General features: G+C 42.0%; 5 non-coding genes across 5 annotated transcripts; all 5 read right to left on the reverse strand.

Moving 5' to 3' along the window:
* Positions 1-2,115: 2,115 nt before the first annotated feature.
* Positions 2,116-2,197, reverse strand: trnal-aag. The gene has a single exon. It is a non-coding gene; the product is annotated as a tRNA-Leu (tRNA).
* A 726-nt stretch (positions 2,198-2,923) lies between these two features.
* trnal-aag lies at positions 2,924-3,005 on the reverse strand. The gene has a single exon. It is a non-coding gene; the product is annotated as a tRNA-Leu (tRNA).
* A 724-nt stretch (positions 3,006-3,729) lies between these two features.
* trnal-aag lies at positions 3,730-3,811 on the reverse strand. Its single transcript has one exon. It is a non-coding gene; the product is annotated as a tRNA-Leu (tRNA).
* A 725-nt stretch (positions 3,812-4,536) lies between these two features.
* On the reverse strand, positions 4,537-4,618 carry trnal-aag. Its single transcript has one exon. It is a non-coding gene; the product is annotated as a tRNA-Leu (tRNA).
* A 1,646-nt stretch (positions 4,619-6,264) lies between these two features.
* Positions 6,265-6,346, reverse strand: trnal-aag. Its single transcript has one exon. It is a non-coding gene; the product is annotated as a tRNA-Leu (tRNA).
* Between the last annotated feature and the right edge of the window lie 353 nt (positions 6,347-6,699).

Consider the following 6,699-nt stretch of genomic DNA (forward strand, 5'->3'; position numbering starts at 1 on the left):
ATTACAGTTTTCTGTTGAGAAAAAGTTGCAGCGGTGGACTTGAACCGACACCTCCGGAAGACTTGGTCATAAATCCAGTTCTCTGGACAGCTCGGCCACAGTACCCACTGTTAAAATGGACTGCTTGGTCGTACGCACAGACCATCACAACTTTCATTTTTCCAATCAAGGATTTGATGTGAACAACCACCGGTAGGATGTGCAACTGCCACCGCAGGGGCACAGGACTTGGTGCCTGGTTGGTTAAGGCAATGGACTACACTATTGAGTTGGAACCCCATCCGTGACACACAACATTGCTTCTTTACTCCATTGCATGGGCGACATGAAAGTAAAAACCCTGAAATAAAGCAGAACATGTGATAGCTTGCGCAAACAAACTCAATAAAGATGGCAGTGGTGGGATTTGAACCCACGCCTCCTTAGAAACTGGAGCCTAAATCCAGCGCCTTAGACCGCTCGGCCAGTTCTGTCAAACTATTCACACTTTCTCATCAGTTACCTAGAGCGTCTGCACTTCCTTGTATTTTAGTCTTCTTTTTCATTTTCTTCTTTAAAAATCTTTATGTATCTAATGTTCTTTTCAGATTCTCTTTTTAAAAATCTTAATTTATCTTCGGATAAACTTTCACATGGCTTTTCGGGATTTAGGGTTCTATTTTGTCCGGTGCCCTTGGTGGCCTTGTTTGAAATTACATTACAGTTTTCTGTTGAGAAAAAGTTGCAGCGTTGGACTTTGAACCGAAGGACTGGGTTCTTAAATCCAGTTCTCTGGACAGCTCGGCCACAGTACCCACTGTTAACCTGTTAAGACTCTAGGGGCAGTATTTCATTTTTGGATAAAAAGACATGCCCGTTTTAAGCGCAATATTTTGTCACGAAAAGATGCTCGACTATGCTTGGAATTGATAGTTTTGGAAAGAAGACACTCTGACGTTTCCAGAACTGCAAAGATTTTCACTGTGAGTGCCATAGAACAAAATCTACAGGCAAAACCAAGATGTTTGAGTGACCAGGAAATCAACAGGATTTCTGGAGGCACGTTTTCCATGATCTCCTTATATGGCTGTGAATGCGACAGGAATGAACGGACACTTCCTATCGTTTCCCCCAGGTGTCTGCAGCATTGTGACGTATTTGTAGGCATATCATTGGAAGATTGACCATAAGAGCCTACAATTACCAAGTGTCCCGCACGGTGTCTGCGTGGAAATTGGTGCGCAAAAGTCAGGTACCAGTATTTTTCCATCCGAATCAGAGAAGAATGCACGCTTCCAGGGAAGGGATTTCAATGAAGAGATATATGACAAAACACCTTGAGGATTGATTCAAACAACGTTTTCCATGTTTCAGTCGATATTATGGAGTTAATTCGGAAAAAGTTTGACGTTTAGGTGACTGAATTTTCGGTTAGTTTCGGTAGCCAAATGCATAGTAACAAACGGAACGTTGTGTCCTACACAAGCATCTTTCAGGAAAAACTGGACATCTGCTATGTAACTGAGAGTCTCCTCATTGAAACATCTGAAGTTCTTCAAAGGTAAATTATTTTATTTGATCCCTTTGCTGGTTTTTGTGAATGTTGCGTGCTAAATGCTAACGATAAATGCTAAGCTAGCTATCACCACTCTTACACAAATTATTGATTTTCTCTGGTTCTAAAGCATATTTTGAAAATCTGAGACGACAGGATTGTTAAGAAAAGGATAAGCTTGAGGACAGGCATATTTATTTCATTTAATTTGCAATTTTCAGAAATCGCTAATTTTGCGTTATGGTAATGAGCTTGAGGCTGTAGTCACGATCCCGGATCCGGGATGGGACGGACTAAGAGGTTGAAATGGACTGCTTGGTCGTCGCACAGACCATCACAACTTTCCTTTTTCCAATCAAGGATTTGATGTGAACAACCACCGGTAGGAGGTGCAACTGCCACCGCGGGAGCACAGGACTTGGTGGCTGGTTGGTTAAGGCGATGGACTACACTATTGAGTTGGAACCCCATCCGTGACACACAACATTGCTTATTTTCTCCCTTGCATGGGCGACATGAAAGTAAAAACCCTGAAATAAAGAAGAACATGTGATAGCTTGCGCAAACAAGCTCAATAAAGATGGCAGTGGTGGGATTTGAACCCACGCCTCCTTAGAGACTGGAGCCTTAATCCAGCGCCTTAGACCGCTCGGCCACACTACCCAGCTCTGGCAAATTATTTGCACTTTCTCGTCAGTTACCTAGAGCGTCTGCACTTCCTTGTATTTTAGTCTTCTTTTTCATTTTCTTCTTTAAAATCTTTATCTATCTCACGTTGCTCTTGCGTCCTTCATCTTTTTTAATTCTCTTTTTAAAAATCTTAATTTATCTGATGTTGCTCTTTCTTCCATCGTATAAACTTAGAATTAGTTTCTGCTTTTCTGTCTGAAGCAGATTGAATTAGAAAAACATGGCAGATAATTGCAATAACAGACTCGGGATTTAGGGTAAAGGCTGGATTCCCTTTATTTGTCCGGTGCCCTTGGTGGCCTTGTTTGAAATTACATTACAGTTTTCTGTTGAGAAAAAGTTGCAGCGGTGGACTTTGAACCGAAAGACTGGGTCCTTAAATCCAGTTCTCTGGACAGCTCGGCCACAGTACCCACTGTTAAAATGGACTGCTTGGTCGTCGCACAGACCATCACAACTTTCCTTTTTTCCAATCAAGGATTTGATGTGAACAACCACCGGTAGGAGGTGCAACTGCCACCGCGGGAGCACAGGACTTGGTGGCTGGTTGGTTAAGGCGATGGACTACACTATTGAGTTGGAACCCCATCCGTGACACACAACATTGCTTATTTTCTCCCTTGCATGGGCGACATGAAAGTAAAAACCCTGAAATAAAGCAGAACATGTGATAGCTTGCGCAAACAAGCTCAATAAAGATGGCAGTGGTGGGATTTGAACCCACGCCTCCTTAGAGACTGGAGCCTTAATCCAGCGCCTTAGACCGCTCGGCCACACTACCCAGCTCTGGCAAATTATTTGCACTTTCTCGTCAGTTACCTAGAGCGTCTGCACTTCCTTGTATTTTAGTCTTCTTTTTCATTTTCTTCTTTAAAATCTTTATCTATCTCACGTTGCTCTTGCGTCCTTCATCTTTTTTGATTCTCTTTTTAAAAATCTTAATTTATCTGATGTTGCTCTTTCTTCCATCGTATAAACTTAGAATTAGTTTCTGCTTTTCTGTCTGAAGCAGATTGAATTAGAAAAACATGGCAGATAATTGCAATAACAGACTCGGGATTTAGGGTAAAGGCTGTTCCCTTTATTTGTCCGGTGCCCTTGGTGGCCTTGTTTGAAATTACATTACAGTTTTCTGTTGAGAAAAAGTTGCAGCGGTGGACTTTGAACCGAAAGACTGGGTCCTTAAATCCAGTTCTCTGGACAGCTCGGCCACAGTACCCACTGTTAAAATGGACTGCTTGGTCGTCGCACAGACCATCACAACTTTCCTTTTTTCCAATCAAGGATTTGATGTGAACAACCACCGGTAGGAGGTGCAACTGCCACCGCGGGAGCACAGGACTTGGTGGCTGGTTGGTTAAGGCGATGGACTACACTATTGAGTTGGAACCCCATCCGTGACACACAACATTGCTTATTTTCTCCCTTGCATGGGCGACATGAAAGTAAAAACGCTGAAATAAAGCAGAACATGTGATAGCTTGCGCAAACAAGCTCAATAAAGATGGCAGTGGTGGGATTTGAACCCACGCCTCCTTAGAGACTGGAGCCTTAATCCAGCGCCTTAGACCGCTCGGCCACACTACCCAGCTCTGGCAAATTATTTGCACTTTCTCGTCAGTTACCTAGAGCGTCTGCACTTCCTTGTATTTTAGTCTTCTTTTTCATTTTCTTCTTTAAAATCTTTATCTATCTCACGTTGCTCTTGCGTCCTTCATCTTTTTTGATTCTCTTTTTAAAAATCTTAATTTATCTGATGTTGCTCTTTCTTCCATCGTATAAACTTAGAATTAGTTTCTGCTTTTATGTCTGAAGCAGATTGAATTAGAAAAACATGGCAGATAATTGCAATAACAGACGTGGGATTTAGGGTAAAGGCTGGATTCCCTTTATTTGTCCGGTGTCCTTGGTGGCCTTGTTTGAAATTACATTACAGTTTTCTGTTGAGAAAAAGTTGCAGCGGTGGACTTTGAACCGAAAGACTGGGTCCTTAAATCCAGTTCTCTGGACAGCTCGGCCACAGTACCCACTGTTAAAATGGACTGCTTGGTCGTCGCACAGACCATCACAACTTTCCTTTTTTCCAATCAAGGATTTGATGTGAACAACCACCGGTAGGAGGTGCAACTGCCACCGCGGGGCACAGGACTTGGTGGCTGGTTGGTTAAGGCGATGGACTACACTATTGAGTTGGAACCCCATCCGTGACACACAACATTGCTTATTTTCTCCCTTGCATGGGCGACATGAAAGTAAAAACCCTGAAATAAAGCAGAACATGTGATAGCTTGCGCAAACAAACTCAATAAAGATGGCAGTGGTGGGATTTGAACCCACGCCTCCTTAGAGACTGGAGCCTTAATCCAGCGCCTTAGACCGCTCGGCCACACTACCCAGCTCTGGCAAATTATTCACACTTTTCTCAGTTACCAAACTTCCTTGTATTTTAGTCTTCTTTTTCATTTTCTTCTTTAAAATCTTATCTCATGTTGCTCTTGCGTCCTTCATCTTTTTTTGATTCTCTTTTTAAAAATCTTAATTTATCTGATGTTGCTCTTTCTTCCATCGTATAAACTTAGAATTAGTTTCTGATTTTCTGTCTGAAGCAGATTGAATTAGCACTGCAATCCGGGAATTAGGGTGTATTTTTATTTGTCCGGTGCCCTTGGTGGCCTTGTTTGTCATTACAGTTTTCATTTTGGACTTTGAACCGAAAGACTTTAACCTGTTACCACTGACTCTAGGGGCAGTATTTCATTTTTGGATAAAAAGACATGCCCGTTTTAAAGCGCAATATTTTGTCACGAAAAGATGCTCGACTATGCTTGGAATTGATAGTTTTGGAAAGAAGACACTCTGACGTTTCCAGAACTGCAAAGATTTTCACTGTGAGTGCCATAGAACAAAATCTACAGGCAAAACCAAGATGTTTGAGTGACCAGGAAATCAACAGGATTTCTGGAGGCACGTTTTCCATGATCTCCTTATATGGCTGTGAATGCGACAGGAATGAACGGACACTTCCTATCGTTTCCCCCAGGTGTCTGCAGCATTGTGACGTATTTGTAGGCATATCATTGGAAGATTGACCATAAGAGCCTACAATTACAAGTGATGGCACGGTGTCTGCGTGGAAATTGGTGCGCAAAAGTCAGGTACCAGTATTTTTCCATCCGAATCAGAGAAGAATGCACGCTTCCAGGGAAGGGATTTCAATGAAGAGATATATGACAAAACACCTTGAGGATTGATTCAAACAACGTTTTCCATGTTTCAGTCGATATTATGGAGTTAATTCGGAAAAAGTTTGACGTTTAGGTGACTGAATTTTCGGTTAGTTTCGGTAGCCAAATGCATAGTAACAAACGGAACGTTGTGTCCTACACAAGCATCTTTCAGGAAAAACTGGACATCTGCTATGTAACTGAGAGTCTCCTCATTGAAACATCTGAAGTTCTTCAAAGGTAAATTATTTTATTTGATCCCTTTGCTGGTTTTTGTGAATGTTGCGTGCTAAATGCTAACGATAAATGCTAAGCTAGCTATCACCACTCTTACACAAATTATTGATTTTCTCTGGTTCTAAAGCATATTTTGAAAATCTGAGACGACAGGATTGTTAAGAAAAGGATAAGCTTGAGGACAGGCATATTTATTTCATTTAATTTGCAATTTTCAGAAATCGCTAATTTTGCGTTATGGTAATGAGCTTGAGGCTGTAGTCACGATCCCGGATCCGGGATGGGACGGACTAAGAGGTTAAAATGGACTGCTTGGTCGTCGCACAGACCATCACAACTTTCCTTTTTTCCAATCAAGGATTTGATGTGAACAACCACCGGTAGGAGGTGCAACTGCCACCGCGGGAGCACAGGACTTGGTGGCTGGTTGGTTAAGGCGATGGACTACACTATTGAGTTGGAACCCCATCCGTGACACACAACATTGCTTATTTTCTCCCTTGCATGGGCGACATGAAAGTAAAAACCCTGAAATAAAGAAGAACATGTGATAGCTTGCGCAAACAAGCTCAATAAAGATGGCAGTGGTGGGATTTGAACCCACGCCTCCTTAGAGACTGGAGCCTTAATCCAGCGCCTTAGACCGCTCGGCCACACTACCCAGCTCTGGCAAATTATTTGCACTTTCTCGTCAGTTACCTAGAGCGTCTGCACTTCCTTGTATTTTAGTCTTCTTTTTCATTTTCTTCTTTAAAATCTTTATCTATCTCACGTTGCTCTTGCGTCCTTCATCTTTTTTGATTCTCTTTTTAAAAATCTTAATTTATCTGATGTTGCTCTTTCTTCCATCGTATAAACTTAGAATTAGTTTCTGCTTTTATGTCTGAAGCAGATTGAATTAGAAAAACATGGCAGATAATTGCAATAACAGACGTGGGATTTAGGGTAAAGGCTGGATTCCCTTTATTTGTCCGGTGCCCTTGGTGGCCTTGTTTGAAATTACATTACAGTTTT

The sequence above is a fragment of the Oncorhynchus gorbuscha genome, unplaced genomic scaffold (genome assembly GCF_021184085.1).
Source record: "Oncorhynchus gorbuscha isolate QuinsamMale2020 ecotype Even-year unplaced genomic scaffold, OgorEven_v1.0 Un_scaffold_13570, whole genome shotgun sequence".
Lineage (NCBI taxonomy): Eukaryota > Metazoa > Chordata > Actinopteri > Salmoniformes > Salmonidae > Oncorhynchus > Oncorhynchus gorbuscha.